Here is an 18522-nt window from a genome sequence, read left to right on the forward strand (position 1 = left end):
TTTTCCTGGTAAAATTTCATTTTTAACATCACACGTGCACAAATATATAAAAGTAGTTCAGTACTACCTCCCTGCTATTCTGGCTGATATACAATAGGAATGGACTTTTTAGTGAGGAAACACCAGAATGTGCTCTATTGTATGAAATTCCTTAGCCAGATTAGGGTGCATTTTTCTGTGTGGTGTGTGTGTGGGGGGGACATTTCCTGCTTTATACTCCCTCATCTTACATTTATACTCACACAACAACAAGGTAATCAGGGCTGGTTTCATTAAGAATACACTCGTGTCGAACTCCAAGTATCATAAGAGACTACTACAAACAACTATATGCAAATAAAATGGACAATCTAGAAGAAATGCACAGATTCTTAGAGAGGTACAGCCTTTCAAGACTAAACATGGAAGAAATAGAGAACATGAGTAGATGGATCACAAGTACTGAAACAGTGATTTAAAATTTTCCAATAAAATATCCAGGACCAGGGGGCTTCTCGGGTAATTCAGTCAAACACTTAGAGATTCTATCAACCTCTTGCAAAAAGAATTGCAGAGGGAGGAACACTCCCAAACTCATTCTATGAGGCCACCATCACCCTGAGAGCAAAACCAGACAGAGAAGCATGCATGAAAACAAAAAGAAAAGAAAATGACAGGCCAATATCACTGAAGAACCCAGATGGAAAAATCCTGAACAAAATACTAGCGAACCAAAAAAGACAGTCTCTTCAATAAGTGGTGCCTTGAAAACTGGACAGTTACATGTAAAATAATGAATTTAGAATATTCTCTAACACCATACACAAAAATAAACTCAAAATGGATCAAAGACTGAAATGTAAACCCAGATTCTATAAAACCCTCAGAGGAAAACCTAGGCAGAACACTCACTGTTTGACATAAGTTGCAGCAGCATTTTTTTCTTTTAGTAAAATGGTTTTTGATCCACCTCCTGGAGTAATGAAAATAAAAAGAAAAACAAACAGGTGACCTTTAATGAAAGTCAAAAGCTTCCACACAGCAAAAGAAACCAAAAACAAAAAGACAGCTCACAGAATGAGAGGAAATATTTGCAAACAAAGCAAACAACAGCGCAATAATCTCCAAAATATATAAATAGCTCATGCACCTCTGTGTAAAATAAACAATCCCGTAAAAAGTAGGCAGAGTGTATAAACAAACATTCCTTCAAAGAAGACATACAGATGACCGAAAAGCATATGAAAAGATGCTCAACATCACTAATTATCAGAAACATGCAAATGAAAAGTACAATGAGGTATCACCTCACACCAGCCAGAATGGTCATCATCCCCAAATCTGCAAACAACAAATGATGCAGTGTGGAAAAAAGGGAACACTGTTGCACTCTCGGTGGGAATGCAAATTGACACAGTCACTATGGAGAACATTATGGAGATTTCTTGAAAAACGAAAAATAGAGTTACCATATGATTTACCAATCCCACTCCTAGTACATATCCAGAGAAAACCATGATTCATAAATATACATGCACTCCCATCCTCATTGCAGCACTATTTACCTTAGCGAAGATAACAGTTCAGTTCAGTTGCTCAGTCGTGTCCGACTCTTTTCGACCCCATGAATCACAGGGAAGATATGGAAGTAACCTAAATGTCTCTCAACAGAGGAATGAATAAAGCAAATGTCGTACATATATACAATAGAATATTATTCATCCATAAAAAATTAATTAATGACATGTGCAGCAACATGGATGGACCTAGGGAATGTCATACTAAGTAAAGTAAGACAGAGAAAGACAAATATCATATGTTATCACTCGTAAGTGGGACCTAATTTTTAAAAAATGACACAAATGAACTTGCTTCCCTGGTGGCTCAGCTGGTAAAGAATCTACCTGCAATGTGGGAGACCTGGCTTTGATCCCGGGGTTGGGAAGACCCCCTAGAGAAGGGAATGGCTACCCACTCCAGTATCCTGGTCTGGAGAATTCCATGGACTGTATAGGCCATGGGGTCACAAAGAGTCGGATAAGACAGCAACTTTCATTTCACTTCACAAATAAACTCATTTACAAAATACAAACCGACTTATGGATATCGAAAACAAGCTTATGATTACCACTGGAGAAATGTTGGGGGAGGGATACTTTAGGAGCCTGAGATAAACATACACGACTGTTGTGTCTGACTCTTCGTGACTCCATGGACTGTAGTCCACCAGGACCCTCCATCCATGGAATTTTCCAGGTCAGAATACTGGAGTGAGTTTCGATTTCCTGCTCTAGGGGATCTTCCTGACCCAGGGACTGAACCCACTTCTCTTGTGTCTCCTGCATTGGCAGGTGATTCTTTACCACTGTGCTACTTGGGAAGCCCACATCTACAACTAATATATATAATAGCAATAACCCAAAAGCGCCTACTGTATAACACGGGGAACTCTACTCAATAATCTGTAGTAATCTGTATGACAAAAGAATCGGAAAATGAGTGAATATGTGTATGTATAACTGAATCACTCTGTTATACACCTGAAACTAACACAACATTTTAAATTAATTATACTCAATAAAACACAATAGAAAAATAATACTACCATAATATCCAGTAATCTGACTCCTGAGCAAATATCCTGAGAAAATCATAATTCAAAAATGGAACAATCACCCCAATGTAAACTGCAGCAATATTTACAATACCCAAGACATGGGAGAAAACTAAATGTCCATCAACAGAGGAGTAGATAAACACGTGGTCCAGAGATACAAAGGAATATTACTTAGCCATAGGAAAGAATGCCATTTGCAGCAACATGGATGGACCTAGGGACTGTCATACTAAGTGAAGTAAGTCAAAGACAAATATATCCTTCAGATGTGGAATCTAATTTTAAAAACTGATAAAATGAACTTAATACAAAACAGAAAACTTACCGATCCTGAAAACGAACTTATGGGTACTAAAGGGGAAATGTAGTGAGGGAGGGATAAATCAGGAGCTTGGGATCAACATACATACACACCTATATATAAAATATATAACCAATAAGGACCTCCTACATAGCAAAGGGAACTCTAATCAATATTCTGGGATAACCTATATGAGAAAAGAAACTGAAAATGAATATATATATATATATATATATATATATGTGTATGTGTGTGTGTGTGTGTGTATGTCTGTAACAGCATTACTTTGCTATATTCCTAAAACTAACAAAACATTGTAAAATTATACACCAATAAATTAAAAAAAATAGACTACCTGGGCATATATCAGAAGAAAACCATAATTTGAATAGGAACAAGCACTCCCATGTTCCCTGCAGCACTGTTTACAAGAGCCAAGACATGGAAACAACCTAAAGGTACATCAACAGATGAAAAAGATGTGATACATAAATACATTGGAAGAATACTCAGCCATAAAAAAGAATGAAAGAATGCCATTTTCAGCAACATGGATGGACCTAGAGATTGTCTGAGTAAGTCAAAGACAAATACCGTAGTATATTGCTCATAGGTAAATCTAATTTTTAAAAATGACACAAATGGACTTATTTACAAAACAGAAACAGACTCGCAAAATTTGAAACAGATTTATGGTTAACAAAGGAGAACTTTGTGGGCAAGGATACATTAGAAGCTTGAGATGAACATACACATACAACCAATATAGAAAATAGATAACTGAACAGGATCCTATACTCAATATTCTATAATAGCCTATATGGGAAAAGAATCTGGAAAAGATTGAATATATGTGTAATTGAATCAATTTACTGTACACCTGAAACTAACACAAGATTGTAAATCAACATATCTCCAATAATTTTTTTTTAAAGAATATTCATCTGTAACAATACTTCTGTGCTGTCACCTTAGGCAAAGGGGAAAACCCCCATCACCTCCATAAAGCAAGGTTTCCAGTCCAGGAGCAAGGTGTTTTATCTCCCGATTCAGAGGACCCTCATTAATTACAGCTTGAATAAAGTCTCGCCACATTCATCCCATAGCCAACTCCTGTTAGCCAATCCCAGTACATAAAACAGTCAGACGCAGACAAACATAAGCAATTAAATCCAAAGGCCTGGAACCTTAAGCCAGTGTTCAGATCTCGAACTCAATCATTTGAGCACCTCAATAGCTCTAACCTCTGACATTGTCCTCTTAGGGGGGGGGGTTTAACCCACGACTGTAGCCTTAGGATTCTAATCAGACAGAAGAAACTCTCCTAGGTGGGACTCTAACCCACAGTGGTGGTGGTGTTCTTCAATCAGTTCGTCACATCTCAGTCTGTGCAACCCAATGGACTGCAGCATACCAGGCTTCCCTGTCCTTCACTTTCTCCTCGGGTTTGCTCAAACTCATGCCCATTGAGTCGGTGATGCCATCCAACCATCTCATCCTCTCTAATACACAGTCCTGATGAGATTATTAGACTACAGGCACTTTCTAACTTCATATAGCACATTTAGTTACAGGCATATTTTAAGGAGTTTACTCACCCCAAAGATGTCTGATCCAGGAGCTGTTTCCTTCCTTAAAAGTGAAAGGAGCCCCAGAAGCCAGAGGAGCCCAGAGTGCCATGGCTAGCAAACAGGAATCTGAGAGCCAACTCTCTAGACAAACTCAGTATATGTGGCCACTCAGGGTTGGTGTTGAGGGCCCACCAGGGGCTACAGTGCATCAAGCAGATGGTCACAAGTCCTAAACCTCAACAAGGCTGCCCAAACTCACGGAACATGGGCTCACTGCCGGATGCTCAGAGAAGTCAACACTTATGGCAAGAGCTTTAGAGAAAAGAGCTTTACTGCAAGGCCAACCAATGCAGGAGGCAAGGTATCAAATCTCTCTTCAATCCAGGAGCCTGGGTGCAATCTAAGGGGTCATGGGAATTTCTAACTTGAAAGCTAATTGGCTAGTCTTCAATTAGTCTGTTTCAGCTACTCAGGTTACAGGAAGCCAGGTTTTCCTCATTGAAGGACTTCTCACTTTGTAAATGGCCCAGGGCAATATTTCTCTTCTCTGAATTTTACAGACTGAAGAGCTTGGCTCCGGGATCATCCTGAGGTCATGTGTTCCTTCTTGGACACATGCAGTTCTTTATCTGTAAAATGACTCAAGGTGTGATTAATCAACAATCTATTTGAAAAGGTCGAACCAGTTTAAGCTGGTCAATTGTTTCACATGCTGTTTCACTAGCCCCCTGAACTCCAGCACATTACCCAAACTCCAAGACAAAGAAAATCACAGTGAATTAAAATGTTGCCTAGCAAGGACAATCATGTAACATTGACACCAGAGGATATGACATAGAATGTGCTTGAGGTAGAATCTTTCCACATTGGAAACAACTCAGAGTTCTTAGAAATTTTGTCATTGATCAGTATCTTCCCTCCCAGATACCCGTTCATCTAAATAATGAATATTTCCAAGTATTTAAGTACCAACAAAAAATCTAGAACTTGCCTAGAATTTGCCCAATTACACACAAGATAAAATAATCGAGTAGGTCCTTAAGGAGAGGTCTCTGGCTCCCTCAACCCAGGGTAAAGTTCACCAGTCCAGGAGACTGGATTCTCTGAGGCCCTCCATCTGAGGATCTGGCCGTGCTCACCACTCCCACTGTCTCTCTAGCCCACCAGGCAACTTCACTTGAAATGACCTCTCACTGAAGGCTCTGCTTTTAACTAAGGCTCCAAAGCGAGAGAGTGTATTAAAAAATGGAGATATCAGTTTGCCAACAAAGGTCCCTGTAGTCAAATCTATGGTTTTCCCAGTAGTCATGTATGGATGTGAGAGTCGGACCATAAAGAAGACTGAGTGCTGAAGAACTGATGCTTTCAAACTGTGATCTTGGAGAAGACTCTTGAGAGTCTCTTGGATAGAAAGGAAATCAACCCTGAATATTTATTGGAAGGACTGATGCTGAATCTGACACCAATACTTTGGCCACCTGATGCAAAGAGCCGACTCATTGGAAAAGACCCTGACGCTAGGAATGAAAGATTGAGGGCCGGAAGAGAAGGGGCAGCAGAAAGCGAGATGGTTGGATCGCATCACTGACTCAATGGACATGAGTTTGAGAAAACTCTTGGAGACAGTGAAGGGCAGGGAGGCCTTGTGAGCTGCAGTCCATGGGATCTCTAAGAATCAAACACAACTGAGTGACTGAGGACGCACACACACACACACATACACAACACTCCATGATATGTATATATCATATATCTATCCATTGATACATCAATGGACATTTAGGCTGCTTCCCTGTATCGGTTATTGTGAATAATGCTGCAACAAATACAGGAATGAAAATATCTCTTGGAGAGTCTAATTTTAATTTTTTTGGATTAAAACCCAGAAGTGGGCTTGCTGAATCATATGGTAATTCAATTTTTAATTTTGTGAGGAACCTCAATACAGTTTTCCACAATGGTTGCACCCATTGACATTCTCACTAACATTATAAAAGAGTTCTCTAAATGCTTGCACTTAATCATCTTACTCTGTCCTGGAGAGGGAGCAAGACAATCAACTTTTCAAATGATTGTTGTGGTAAAACCACTTAACATCAGATCTACTCACTTAAATATTTAAGCACACAATACAGTAATGTTAAATATAGGCACAATGTTACCCAGCAGATCTCTGGAATTGCTTCATCTTGCATAACTGAAACGTTATACCAAGTGAAAAGCAACTGCACATGCAGTCACCATGTGCATCTTGGAGCCCCCCAAAATGAAGTCTCTCACCGTTTCCCTTGTTTTTCCATCTATTTGCCATGAAGTGATGGGACCAGATGCCATTTTCTTTGTTTTTTGAATGTTGAGTTTTAAGCCAGCTTTTTCTCTTCTCTTTCACTTTCATCGAGGCTCTTTAGTTCTTCTTTGCTTTCTGCCATAAGGATGGTATCATCTGCGAATCTGAGGTTATTGATATTTCTCCCTGCAATCTTGATTCCAGCTTGTGCTTCATCCAGCCAAGCATTTTGCAAGACGTACTCTGCATATAAGTTAAATCAGCAGGGTGACAATATACAACCTTGATGTATTCCTTTCTTTCTAGTTGAGGTAGCTATAAGTATTAGCTATTGTATTCTTACAATAATGTAAGCTAGAGAAAACAAAATGTTATTAAGAAAATCATAAGAGAAAATATATTCACAGGACTGTATTTATCAATATTGTAAGTTTACAGCATGCATTTGCAAGAACTGTCTGCCTTATTGACAATATTATGTATATTGTCATATATATATATTGCCTTATATGACAAAAAGACTATAGATGCAAAACACTAAATATCAACAATGAATAAATAATGTGAAAAGCAATTCATAGTTACAGGGATAATGATTCAAGCATCTATAATGAAGAAGCAGCAATATGATTGCTTTATAGTAGCCTAGTGTAACTGATAGGATTGCTTCATGGAAGCAAAGCATATATAGTAATGAATGGATCACTAAAAATTTTTATATCCTACACTATTTCAGTCATATTTATAATAAAGTACTGAAAACATTGTTACTTTAAGAGAAAACACTTACCTGTGATGACAGGCTGATGTGCCGTTTATCCATTCACAAAAGAGAGATGGGACAGTGTATAGTAATAGAATTCTATCACACCACATTTGAGTGATGGGATATTTGTCTTTGTCTGACTTCACTTAAGGAGAAGGCGATGGCACCCAACTCCAGTACTCTTGCCTGGAAAATCCCATGGACGGAGAAGCCTGGTAGGCTGCAGTCCATGGGGTTGCTAAGGGTCGGACATGACTGAGCGACTTCACTTTCACTTTTCACTTTAATGCATTAGAGAAGGAAATGGCAACCCACTCCAGTGTTCTTGCCTGGAGAATCCCAGGGATTGGGGAGCCTGGTGGGCTGCCGTCTATGGGGTCACAGAGAGTCGGACATGACTGAAGCGACTTAGCAGCAGCAGCAGACTTCACTTAATATGAAAATTTCAAAGATGTCCAGTTTCTCCACTTTTACTCAACATGATTTCAGAGTCCTAGCCGTGGCAATCAGAGAACAGAAGAAATAAAAGGAATCCAAGTTGGAAAAGAAGTGAAACTGGCACTGTTTGCAGATGACATGATACTAGACATAGAAAAGCGTCATGTTGCTGTGAGAAAACTACTGGAGCTCATCAATGAATTGGTCAAGTTGCAGGATACAAAATTAATACCCAGTGATTTTCTTAATGACATATGGGAAAGCACCTGTTGCCTCTTGTTTGCAAAAGCTGCTTCCTCTATTATTTAGATATTTTGAAGTCAAACCTCTTTCTGAAATTATCACATCATCCTTTGCTGGCCTTAAATTTTCCAGCTTTAGATCCTTCACCCACTTTTGCTTTAGGTTGTCATAATGACTTTGCTTTTTCCTCAATCATGTTCGAGTCTATAGATATGCCTTGCTTATAGCAATCCTGCACCCACATACAAGCTATATTTTCAATACAAGATAAAAACTTATTTCACAAAAAGCACAAGTTTTTCACACCTGCTGGTGTAGCTGCAGTGATGGCTTCATAAAGTCCCTTTTCTTTTTCTTACAGTAGTCCTTATGCTGGATTCATTCATCTTGAAATGGTGGCAACCATGACTGCAGATCCAAATCAGTATACAAGGAGCAACTCAACTTTTTTGTATAATGTCATGACTTTCTCTGCTTCGTGAGAGCACTTCCAGCACCACTAGGGGCACTTCACCTGAGTCCTATTGTGTTACTCACAGTTTACAGTATCGTACTAAACAGAGTAAGAAATAGCTGTGAACCACTGGTGATCACATTTGCTGAGATAACAGTTTAGTATAGAAACTGTTCATCATAGATGAATAGTGCTATTCATGATCCATAAGTGTGTGTGTGTGTGTGTTTGTGTGTGTGTGTGTGTGTTGTTCTTACCCATTTCAAGTGCAGCTGATCTAAGTTGTATGCTTACCTGTGGTACTGCAATTTCTTAATTGGATTCTGGACCTTCTATAAAGGTTATTTTGCTACTTATATACTCTTAACATCTGGGTTGCTGAGGGGAAACAGGGGCTGGGAATTCCCGTTCCACTGTATTGCAGATGCCACACAGACAAGACCTTTTTTTTTTTTATTTCCCAATATGAACAATTTCACTCACTGTCCATTATCATTGGCAAAAAACTCCCAATTCTTTTGTCCTGTCATCTTGTTCTGAACCACAAAAGGAGATTCAAGGATTTCTGACTCATTATACAAAATATAAAAACCTTTGAACTTATACTGAAATACAGCAACAAATGGGATATACTTTGTTCATAAACACAAATACGGAAGTCAAATTAACTTTCAATTACAAGAAGGGTATTTCAATAGTGCCACAAAGAAAGTCCTAAACAGAAAAAGTTACATCGTCCAGTTACTGAGGTCAAGCAAGAACAAAACAAGACATAAAATGTGTTCCCTTCAGATCCACCTTGGCACTCAATTACTTGGAATACTTACTTCTCTTTTCAACCACAAGATGAAGGATCTTCCCTGGATGTCACTATGTGGGAGGAGCTGGCAGACTTGGTTCTGGAACGTGCCCTGCCCATGGCGGTAGCGCTCTGTCTTTCTCAGCTCTCAAGGCCTCTCTCTACTTCATCCTATGATGGAATTCAGGACCTCCGAGGGCTGACAGCAGCAAGTGGACACTACAGAACCCCAGTGGTTCTGGGTGGCTATTTCTTTCCCTTCTTTTTAAGGGGCTTCACATATATATTTGACAATTCCTACTCTGACCTGAGATTGCCCTCCTTAGACCAAAGGTCTCACGTCCCTGACAACTGTACTGAGACAACAGAGAAAAGAGATGTTCGGCTTGAGAGCTCTGCCTGAAGCCTTCTTACACCTAATATTCTGGGGCGTTGCATTCCTCAGTCCAGTTGCATGGGTGTCTTCCTAAAGGCCCTTGCCCCTTTGATTAAAGCCTTCTTGGGAAATGCCACATCCCTGAAAGGCCCTGAGTACTTTGTGTACTGCGGACCTTGCAGAGAAGGAATCCCCGTCCTAGGAGTGATAAGAGATAGGAAATCCATGGCATAAGTAAGGGAGCCCAGGCAGAGACCTGTGAGGGAAACAAAACGTGGTAACCTGTCCCTTCTCTCCTTCAGCCAGACTTCTCAGGCAACCTCTGTTCTAATAAATAAACTTTATATTTTAGATCTAATAGATATTTTTTATACAAAAGAATGGCTGTGAGATGATGTTTTTGAGTCCCTTACTGATCTTATAAGCATATCTGCAAGTTAAAACGTTCAGATCTTTTGATTTCTGAACCCTCATATGTATGGACAGATGACCCTATTGTCAGCAAAAATACTATCTCTTTTTTCCTCTCTTCATATGTCACATTATTTTGGCGTTATTATTATTATTATTGCTCTGGCTATGTATTACAATCTAATAGTTGGACCCGAGAGTCCCTCTTCTTAATGCTTCATACATTTCACAGTAATGAGAATAAAAAGGGAATTAAGGGCACAAGGTCAGATCAGGCTTGCAGGAGTGAGAGGGTGAGCTTTAGACTAACTCAAATCAAGGGCCTATGGCCATCCCTGTCACTTAAACAGCCATGGAGAAGTTTGTCACATCATTCAACTCTCTGAGAGCGCCTCCGGCTCTTTAACTGTGAAGGGAGTTTGACACGCCCTGTCTGGAAGGACTGCTGGCATGTGGTGGTAACTGTAAAGCATCTGCCACAGTGCCTGGCAGGCACCAACCATATCCCTCCCTTCTCAGGACTGGTGGCTATACTTTGCAACGAAGATCTCACCTCCCTTAGGCCTGATATAGGGCTTCCCTGATGGCTCAGCAGGAAAGGATCCGCCTGTGATACAGGAGCTGCAGGAGACGCAGACTCAGTCTCTGGGTCAGGAAGATGCCCTGGAGGAGGAAATGGCAACCAAGCCTAGAATTCTTCCTTGGAATATCCCATGGACAAAGGAGCCTGGCAGGGTACAGTCCATGAAGTCACAAGAGAGTCAGACATGACTTAGCAATTCAACAAGAAGAAGAAGGCATGGTATAAGAAGAAGGCCTGGTATAATAAGTGAGGGAGAGCCTTGCCTGACAGTCTTCCCCTGAGCTTTCTAGAACTGACATCAAAGGGGAGGGCATGACTCTCCTTTGTCCCCTCTATTCAGGGATGAGTATACCCCTCAGTCTCCACTCGGGCTTCACGATTTGACTTCTGGTGGGGCCTGGGGAATCCCTTCCTTCTTGACCTGAGGCCTATCTCCTCACAGTAAGACCGATACCTCCCTGTGAGCCTGGAGGAGGAAGTAAGAGTGGCCTTATCTAGCCACCCCTACCCATAGTCTCACAAGAATGAAAACTGTGGCAAGCTCCTTGGGAATGACAGACAGTTCCTCTCAGGGGCCTAAATCAGGGTCCCAAATTTGACTCTAAGCCAAGCCCAAGACTCCCCCTTCTGTTGACATGGGAACACCACCATCAGACCAAACCCTAACTTTCCTGCTACTCGTCTGTCAGAGCTGAAGGGTCCCTTGGCCTGGTAAATCTGCCTGAGGCCTTCTAGGCTGAGAGTAGGGAACATACTGTGTGGCCATCCTGGTATTTGTGTTCCCACGATCTTTGCTGTCCTGTCTTGGAAATAACCTGGAAATATTCCCCAACTGGAAACATTCCCTGACTTGCCTTAAGCTTCTCCACCCAGGCCACTAGTTTCCTGATCCCTGAGGAAGAAGAGTTTGCCTCATAGGCCCACCACAGGCCATGGCCTTCTGAAGTTAACAGGAGTGGAAGGAATATGTTCTGCCCCCACTGTGTTTGAGGCGAGGGGTCTTTTCAAGAATTCAGGGTCCTTACCTTGACTTCTGGCACAACGTGGAAATCATCCTTCTGCTGAGCTTCGGCTGCTCCCTTTGATCAGGATGAGGTTTCTTACCTCCATGTGATCCTCTGGGAGGAAGTGAGTAGGACTCACCATGTCACCAGGCCTAAGTGGCACAGTGAAGGGAGTTTGACAAGCCTGAAGAATAAGTGAGGCTATGCTAAGGCTAATAGGCTAAGCCCACCAGTTCTGAATTCCTCTCTGTCTGAGATCAGAAGGGAGTGCTGTCCCAGTGACCACCATCCCCCATATTCTTGGGTCTTGTTCTCCTCAATCCTCCTACCTGGGGCCCTCATCTTGCTTTCTGTGTCTTGGATTAAAGGCCTTTGGGGAAATTCCACGTCTCTACAAACTCTGAGCTATGTTTGCTCTGCAGTGCTACAGAGAATGGGTCCCTGTCCCAGGAGTGACGGGAGGTGGAGAAGCTATAGTCTAAGGCGGGAGTCCCAGGACCGGTGGCAGTCCTTTAGGGAGAAAAAAGTAGGTCAATCTATCTCATCAGCCAGGTGAAGATTCTCATGTCATTTCTGTTCTGATAGGTTTACTTTCCACAGGGAAGAGACTGTAAGGATGATATGGAGACTCCTTGCTCTTCAGAGGTTATTTAACATGGCCAATGTACATGCTTGTACTGTCCCTGAATATTGTTTCTTTCACTTATCTATGAGTAATGAATAAGGGATATATATCGTTGGTTAAGTATATCTGGTATTCTTACTGCTCTGGCTACACATTTTGATCCAGTAGCTTGAGCATGAGGGCATTCTTTTCTATCACCTAGGACAAATTTTGGAGTACTGAGAAAAGCACTGAAATAAAAGATACAGGATGGGGACTTTCCTGGTGATCCAATGGCTAGGACTCCAGGCTCCCAATGCAGGGGGCCCAGGTTCGATCCCTGGTCAGGGAACTAGACCACACGTGCAGCAACTAAGATCCAGCACAGCCAAATAAATAAATAAATAATAAATAAATAAGGAAAAGGAAATGTCAAATGTTAAAAGGACTTGTTGAAGAAAAAAGACAAGGGTATGTCTCAGGTTGGGAGGACAACAGTATGAGTCCTAAAGTAGTGTAGCTGCTACTGCTAAGTCGCTTCAAGTCGTGTCTGACTATGTGCGACCCCACAGACGGCAGCCCACCAGGCTCCCCTGTCCCTGGGATTTTCCAGGCAAGAACACTGGAGTGGGTAAAGTAGTGTAGAGCAGGAGTCTATTGCCAGCTGTCATTTACCAGCCTTATGCATTTCAGCACAAAACCAAACCCTAACTCTATGAGCCTTGGGCTCTCCCCTGTGAAGTAAGTTTGATAAGCCCTTTCTTGTCAGATTGGTGGAATCTAAGTATTTATGGAAAGCTTCTGTCACATCACCTGTTCTACTGAGAAATTAGGAGCATACCAGGATGCGAAGGCACTGCACTTGGTATCATTGACATTAGCCCCAAACTCCCACGTTCTTTTATATATCTATAGCTATCATGGAAGCACTCCATATTAGTTTACAAAGATCATGCTCGTTATTTTTTATAGCTGTATAGTACTCCACCCTGTGGATATATATCATGTTCCATCAGTTAACATGTTCATGGATATGTAACTATTTTCATAGGGTTGTGGATGTCTCTTCAGGGTTCCTTTCTGAAAACTCTAATTATTGGCTCAAATGTAAAAGCATATTTAGTTTTCTGATAATACCAAGTTGTGTTTAGGCTCTAATCTTATTCTTTGACATGTTGCTGTCAAAGAATGAGATTAGTACATTGTCTAATACTATATACAAAAATAAACTGAAAATGGATTAGAGACCTAAATATGAGTGGAAACTATAAAACTCTTAGAAGGCACTATGAGTGGGACATTCTTTGATATAATTCATAATAATATTTTTTTTGATCTGTCTCCTAAAGCTAGGAAAATAAAAGCAAAAATAAATAAATGAGATGTATTTAAAGGTAAAAACTTTTGCACAGCAAAGGAAACCATCAGCAAAATGAAAAGACAACCTACTATATGGGAAAAAATATTTGCCAATAATATAACCAATAAGGGGTTAATATCCAAAATATATGAACAGCTTATATAACTCAACAGTTTAAAAAAAGATTTAAAAAAATGGTCAGAAGACTTAAATACACATTTTTGCAAAGAAGACATACAAATGGCCGAGAGGCACATGAAAAGATGTTCAACATCCTTAATCATCATATGAATGCAAATTTAAACCACAATGAGGTATTATCTTATACCTATCAGAAGGGCTATGATCCTAAAGGAACAGAAGTAACAAATGTTGGTGAGCATGTGGACATGATCTATACACTGTTGGTGGGAATGTCAATTGGTGCAGCCACCATGGATAACAGTAAGGAGGGTCCTCAAAATCTAAAAAGAGAACTACCAAATGACCCAGCAATCCCACTCCTGGGTGTATATCTGAAAAAAAAAAAGAACCCACTAATTTGGATGGTCTCCGTCAGGTACTCGATGCTTGTCTGAGTCTAAGGGTTTCCACTGCTCGTCTCCCCTTCCCCTCCAGCCTCATCTACTCTCTTCCAGTGACCCCACCCCAGTCCAACCTCCCTGTTTATTAAGAAGGCACCTTTGTCTGGCAGAGCCAGTGTGAGATGAAGAGGTAGTCCTTCTCAGCCACCAGATAATCAGGAGTTTTGGCCGGACCTTCACACACTGATAGTGAGGAGTCAGACAAAAAGCACAGACTGTGGTGCTGAAATGGATTAATAAGGAACTTAGTGAGGTGGCCAGGGACCCTCCAGCACAATATTCTACAGGTCCAGTTGGGGATGATACATTTCATTGGGAAACCACAATTACGAAAAAGAATGGCAGCCCATATTGAGGCAGTGTATTCTCTGCGACAATTCATTTCCCTAAAGACTACCCGTTCACGCTACCTAAGGGTGCATTTGCAACAGAATTTATCATCCGGACATGAACACTAATGGCAGCACTAGGTTCACTACTCTAAGATCACTGTGGTCTCTTGCTTTCATGATTTCTACAGTTCTGGTATCCATTTGTTCCCTGCTATGTGTTCCGAACCCCAATGACCCTCTCCCCAGTGCCAGAGGTTGCACAGATCTATAAAACAGACAGAGATAAGTACAACAGAATTTTTCAGGAATGGACTCAGAAGTATGCCATGTAATGCTAACTTAAAGTCAGAATAACCTGCATTAAAGCTTGAATAAACTTTAAATTACTGTTTAAAATGAAAACAAAATTCACTAATTCAAAAATTTCATGCACTCCAATGTTCATAGCAGCATTACTGACATTTGCCAAGGTACAAAAGTAATCTATATGTATACAACCTACACACACACACACACACACACACACACGTCTGCAAGCATAATGGAATATTAGTCATTAAAAAGAATGAACTTTTGCAGTTTTTCAACAACATGTATGGAGTTGGAGGGTATTATGCTATTAATTAGTAAATAGTTGGACGGTATTAATGAAATAAGTGAGATAGAGGAAGACAAATGCTGTATGATACTACTGACATGGAGAATTTAAAAAATAAAAGCCTAGGGGAATGAAGCAGACTCACAGATATAGAGAAGAAGCTAATGGTTACCAGTGGGGAGTGGCAAGCAGGAGGTGAAGGACAGGGACAGAAGACTAAGAGGTGCAAACTAATATGTATACAATAAGCAACAAGGATATATTGTACAACAAAGGGGATATAGCCAGTATTTTATAATAACTGTAAATGGAACATAACCTTTAAAAACTGTGAAGCACTTTGTTATTCATCTGTAATTTATAAAATATTGTACATCAACTATGAAAATGAAGTGAAAGTATTAGTTGCTCAGTCTTGTCCAACTCTTTTTGACCACATAGACTGTAGCATACCACGCTCCTTTGTCCATGGAATTCTCCAGGCCAGAATACTGGAGTGGGTAACCATTCCCTTCTTCAGGGCATCTTCCTGACCCAGGGATTGAACCCAGGTCTTCTGCCTTTCATGCAGATTCTTTGCCATCTGAGCCACCAGGGAAGCCCACATCAACTATACCTCACTTTAAAAAAATCTATTCTCCCAGGAACTTTCACATATACAATACAGTATTATTAACTATGGGGTTCTCTGGTGGCTCAGCAGTAAAGAATCTTCCTGTTGATGCAGGAGATGAGGGTTTGATTTCTGGGTCGGGAAGATCCCCTGGAGAAGGACATGGCAACTGAATCCAGTATGCTTGCAAGGAAAATTCCATAGACAGAGGAGGCTGGCAAGCTACAATCCATGGGGTTGCAGAGGGTAGGAAACCACTTGGCGACTTAACAACAGCAATGACTAACTAGTCACCATGCTGTACATTATATCCCCAGGACTTGTTTATTTTGTACATGAAAGTTGTGAAAGTTTATGCCGTTTGGCCACTTAAACCCATTTCATCCATCCTCCAACCCCCACTCGCGGCAACCACTAATCTATTCTCTGTGAGTTTATTTTTCAAAAATCTTCACATGTAAGTGAGATTATATAGTATTTGTCTTTGTCTGACTTATTTCACTTAGCATAATGCCCTCAAGGTGCAACTGTGTTACTGCAAATGGCCAGATTTCTTTTTTTTCTTTTACTGGCTAAATAATATCCGAGTGAGGATGAGTGTGTGTGTGTGTGTGTCTATGTGACATTATCTTTATCCATTCATCCATTAATGGGCAGTTATGTTGTTTTCATAATTTGGTTATGGTAAATAATGTTTCAATGAACATGGGGGGTGCAGATATCTTTTCCAGGTGTTGGCTTCATTTCTTTCAGCTAAATTTCCAGGAGTAGACTTGCCAGATCACATGGTAGTTCTATTTTCAATTTTTTTATGAGCATCTATACTATTTTCCATAGTGGCTGCATCAATTTACATTTTCATAAACCCACATTTTCTTTAATAATTTAAGTATATCCTAAATGCAAAAGTTATAATGCTTCTAAATTTAAAAGGTATACATCTTTGAAATTTAGGAATGAGAGACTGAATACAGTAAGCTAGACCCATAACTGAACCACTTTAATTTTTTTTCCTCTTCTTATCCTATCTTAGTGTGGGGTTTTTCACATGACCAAGGATACCCCTATTCCAATGCCACGTAATCTTGCTCTGGATCACACAGATGATTTAAAATTTTTCAGTTTGTATTTCAGAAAGCAAAATTCTTATTTCTAAATCTGGTAAACAGCAATAAGTGTGTGACCCCGTGTCATTCATAAGCTTATGATCTGAATCTAAATAAACTTAGTACTGAAAAGAAAATCACTTGAAAATTACCGCCTCACCCCCCGCAAGAAAAGGGTAAGTCGAAAAGTTATTGACGCATATCAGGAACACAGGTTGACAGGCTTTTCTGATCACAAAGTGAAGAAGAGATTCAGACCACACTAGAGGTGAGATGAGTGGCTGGATGCGGCCATGGACTGGGCACTGGCCACAGAAGGGCCATCACTGCCCGAGGTAGAAGTGCCAGCCCAGGCTGCAGCTCTGGCTCCAGTGCTCTCTACGTCCTCTCTCCAAGTCGCCTCATAATGGGGGCAGGAATGCAGTGGGGACAGTATAGTTGACCTTGGCCAAAAACTCCAGGGCTTCTACCTTGCTGGTTTCCATAGCGGCTCTCAGACCCCACAGGAGTGCTCTCATATCCCCCCATAGCGAGGGGTTTGCGGCCAGGCAGGGGGATTGTGACCAGGCAGTGTCAAGAGAAATGAACTGACGATATGTCAGCCTCAGACTGGGAGGAGTGAAACATTATGGCCTCTAGAGCAATTCAGACCAGGCTCTACACTCAGTTCTGTCACTTTATCAGCCTGGAGAATGGAAGTTCTTTGTCTGCTAAGTGAATTTGATAAGCCTTGTCTTACAGAAGTATCAGAACATATGTAGCTTGTGTAAAGCACCTGGCACTGCAGCTGGCAATGTTTAGGTCTTATGATGCTTATTTTCATACCAGAAGAAAATCTATGGGGATTTCTACCTTTATCTATGGGAATTTTTCTTTACTCAGGAGAAACTAGAGACTATATGGTCTTCTAAACAAAGAAAGCTAAGTCAAACTGCTGCTTAGCAAGAAACTGTAGGGCTTCCCTGGTGGCTCAGTGGTAAAGAATCTACCTGACAACCAGATGTCAGTTCAATCCCTGGGTTGTGAAGATCCCCTGAAGAAGGAATTGGCAATCCACTCCAGTATTCTTGCCTGGAAAGTTCCATGGACAGAGGAGCCTGCCAGGCTACTGTCCATGGGGCCACAATGAGTCAGACACGACTTAGCAACTAAACAAGTAATCCTAAGTAAATTTACTCTATCAGAGAATATGTTATTGAATTTAGAGGCAAGTGTTTTACCAGGATGCAACGCAAAACCTTATAGAATTTGTGTCAAGGACCAGTAATTCCCCTGCCTCCCAAAGCCCTCCCGACATAACACCCCGATTTTCATGTATTTCACCACCACTAAAATCTAGCCCCGCTCAGGAGGTCTACTAGATTACACTCGAGATACCCTCATGTTTGGAGTGTGCTGGGGCTCCTTCTGTTCAGGGCCCAGAGTGCCAGCACAGTGACGTCTCAACATCCCATCACAAAGGAGACAGTAATATGCATCAAACACCTGGTTTGTGG

At 40.9% G+C, this 18522-nt stretch overlaps 1 long non-coding RNA gene across 2 annotated transcripts; it reads right to left on the reverse strand.

The window, feature by feature from the left end:
- Nucleotides 1-1285: 1285 nt before the first annotated feature.
- Nucleotides 1286-5125, reverse strand: LOC129639224 (uncharacterized). Of its 2 annotated transcripts, none has more exons than XR_008708273.1 (3): nucleotides 4496-5125; nucleotides 1545-1632; nucleotides 1286-1423 (listed from the first exon to the last, which is right to left on the reverse strand). It is a non-coding gene; the product is annotated as an uncharacterized LOC129639224 (long non-coding RNA). The 2 variants fall into 2 exon arrangements; XR_008708272.1 differs by lacking the exon at nucleotides 4496-5125 and adding an exon at nucleotides 3253-4415 and having other exon boundaries at nucleotides 1545-1642.
- Nucleotides 5126-18522: the final 13397 nt, after the last annotated feature.

The sequence above is a fragment of the Bubalus kerabau genome, chromosome X, assembly GCF_029407905.1.
Source record: "Bubalus kerabau isolate K-KA32 ecotype Philippines breed swamp buffalo chromosome X, PCC_UOA_SB_1v2, whole genome shotgun sequence".
Classification (NCBI taxonomy): domain Eukaryota; kingdom Metazoa; phylum Chordata; class Mammalia; order Artiodactyla; family Bovidae; genus Bubalus; species Bubalus kerabau.